The sequence below is a fragment of the Aegilops tauschii genome, chromosome 3 (genome assembly GCF_002575655.3).
Source record: "Aegilops tauschii subsp. strangulata cultivar AL8/78 chromosome 3, Aet v6.0, whole genome shotgun sequence".
Taxonomy (NCBI): Eukaryota; Viridiplantae; Streptophyta; class Magnoliopsida; order Poales; family Poaceae; genus Aegilops; species Aegilops tauschii.
This window is the reverse complement of record NC_053037.3, coordinates 509,486,568-509,489,555: the sequence shown is the minus strand read 5'-3', so window position 1 is coordinate 509,489,555 and position 2,988 is coordinate 509,486,568.

Below are 2,988 nucleotides of genomic sequence, written 5' to 3'. Positions count from 1 at the left end.
AAACTTACTATAAATAGAAAAAAACTAGTTCTTTCTAAAAATAAAGTAGTTCAACTAGTTATATTAATTTTCTTACTAAAAATACATTAGTTCTATTAATTCAACTAGTTTATTAATTTACTTACTAAACTAGTTCAACTAAAACTAAACTAGTTCAACTAGTTTATTAATTTACTTACTAATTATTTTAAACACTTACTAAAAACGGTAAAAAAAACTACATTATACAATAGTAAAAAACATCTACTATTAACCATACTGCCCTAGTTAACTAGTACCATCACTCTACTAATTAACATCTACTACTACTAAAAATCATTATCTATGAACCCTAAATTAACATCTAGTACTACTAAAAAACATCTACTAACTAAGCAGAGAGAGGGGTGGGGGCTTACAGAGAGGGGAGAGACGGTGGCGGGGAGGTGCTCGGTGACTGAGGTAGGGGCGGCGAGGGCGGGCTCGGGATCGGGAGGCGGCGGTCCTGGGCGGGCTCAGGCGGCGGCAGTGAGGTCGAGGGCGGCGACGGTGAGGTCGAGAGCGGCGGCGGTGAGGTTGAGGGCGGCCTCGGGCGGCGGCAGTGAGGGCAGGCTCAGGCTCGGGCGGCGGCGACAGAGGAGTAGGGGAACAGGGGGGAAGGAGGACTAGCAAAATTTTGAGCCCGTGCATGGTTAAGTCGAACTAGCAGTAGCGCTCTTAAGGAAACGCGCTATAGCTAATTTAGCTATAACGCGTTTTAGAGAAAAACGCTACTGCTAAAGGAAGCAGTTATTTCTTTTGTTTATCTCAATATCAGTAGCGCTTTGTCCTGGAAAAACGCTATAAGTCTAAGCATGTAAAAACATCAAAAATATACATTGATCATCACTGATCTTTTTGTGTAGAATCTAAATAGTCAACATGAATCCTCACCGTACCTGTATAGGTACAAGCGAGGATTCATATTGCAACCACAAATCCTACACATATAGTTCAATGAAGACCAAGTGCTCGAGATAGTTTGAGAAGTAACATATTTAAGGTGGTAAACACCTTGTTCGCTTAGCAGTTTGGGACTAAACTTAATTAGTTGCGGTGATACTTAGCAGCAGCGAGTTTTGAAGAAAAACGCTGCTACTGAGTACTTTAGCAGTAGCGCGTCCAGGAGAAGGGCGCTACTACTATATCTAGCCTGGAGGCAACGCCGTGGCAATTATAGTAGTAGCATTTGTTTCACCTAGGGCGCTACTGCTACCGGGATGTTAGTAGCACGGTTTCGTGGAGCTCGCTACTGCTAATTAGCAGTAGCGTTTGTTTTTAAACCACGCTGCTGCTAAGATTCTGTGTATAAGATTTTCCCTAGTAGTGTAATGTAGCAAAAATCTCTACAACTTTTTTTAGGAGTACTACAGACCCTTGTCAGAGAATATGAAAAAAAAAGGCATCCAATTTGAAGTTGCGGAACACGAACTTTCGAATCAAGATGTGTGTCACCCCACGGTGGATGTGAGCTATCAATCAGAAAAACCGTGTGCCGCATACATTTGTCTAGGGTGTTATGCAAAGTAACTAACATCAGTAAGTTAGTAGCACTTAATATGGCATCAAACCAATTAAGCTCTATGATTCCTATTGAGAAAATAGGGATTTGTATGTCTATGGAAGTCGGTTGCCTAGTCATGGCCCTCAGTACCCCCGCGCGCCCACACACGCGCGTCCACACACAAATACAACCCAAAATATGGTTTCTGTGGCAAGGAATATGGTGAACCCATACTCCATCGATAGTAATGGATTTTGCAGGGTGTTGGGCGATACTAAGATCTCGATATTGAATTCATGGACGCATACAAAATAAAGCGATGTTGAGGACACACATTATACTTGGTTCAGGCTCCCATGGTGGGTAATAGCCCTAGTTTTTGCTTTTGTGTTCTCTTATTATCTCAATGAAAGATCAATAGAGTATGATTGTGGTTAATGAGAATAACATCATATCGATATGGGCTCTTTGAATTGATCTGCATATCTCATGGCGTTGTCAACAGACGTAGAGTGCATCTTCATTTTTCACCAGGGTCTAAAAGTTGTATTCTCGTTTCGACATCCAGGTCCTTATATAGGCATCCTAATGTGGGTGCCAAGGTGATGACCTTGAGCCAAACATTTTACCACCATACAAATAAGGCATGTCCCTTAGTCTTGACGATATTGCACTCCTTCGTGTGATCTTTCCCTATCAAGTATTGTTTCCATATTCTGTATGCTTGGAGATAAAAGTTTTTAAAACATCTCCAAACATCGTATGGACACATCGTCTGTCTCATATGGATGCATATTTACAAGGTATGTGTGTGCATCCGCCTCTACAAACCCTTACTTGGTCGTCAAAGAAGAAGGGTTATATCAGGTAGTGATGGACTGGTAAGAGCTCAAGAGGGGAGAAATGGTGGAGAAAGTGAGCAGTGAGTGTGCTCGGACGGGAAAATATAGGCCATGATTGGGAAGGATGTAGCCCGATTTCTGCCGCGATATCTGATTGCATCGCTTGATCTTGTGTCATCTTCCTTGTTTCATCTTCAACTACTTTTGTCATGCTGTCATGACTTACACAGTGGAAAATGGTTGAATCAACCATTCCCCAAGGTTTACCTGAGAGTTGCTTTAAGCAGCATGTGTGCTTAGCTTGACCCCTTGTGCAGGTGATCACTAGGCCAACTTTTGCATCTAGAGGGCTTTATTGGGCCTTAGGCATGTAACCAAATACGCCCTAACCTTCTTGAAGGTTAACCTAGGCAAATCTACCGCTTAAATGTTACTAGGCAAATCCTAGGCAAAATCCTATTTGATGCATCGGAGCAACACATCAAACTTTCGTTGGTAGGCTACCTGGTAAGGCGTGACGTGGTTTCAATTTCTTCTTTTTGTTCCTTTATTTTCCAATCTATGTGCTTTCAATTTTCTGTTTTTAAAATTTATTCTTTTATTCTTTTTATAATTTAGTTTTAA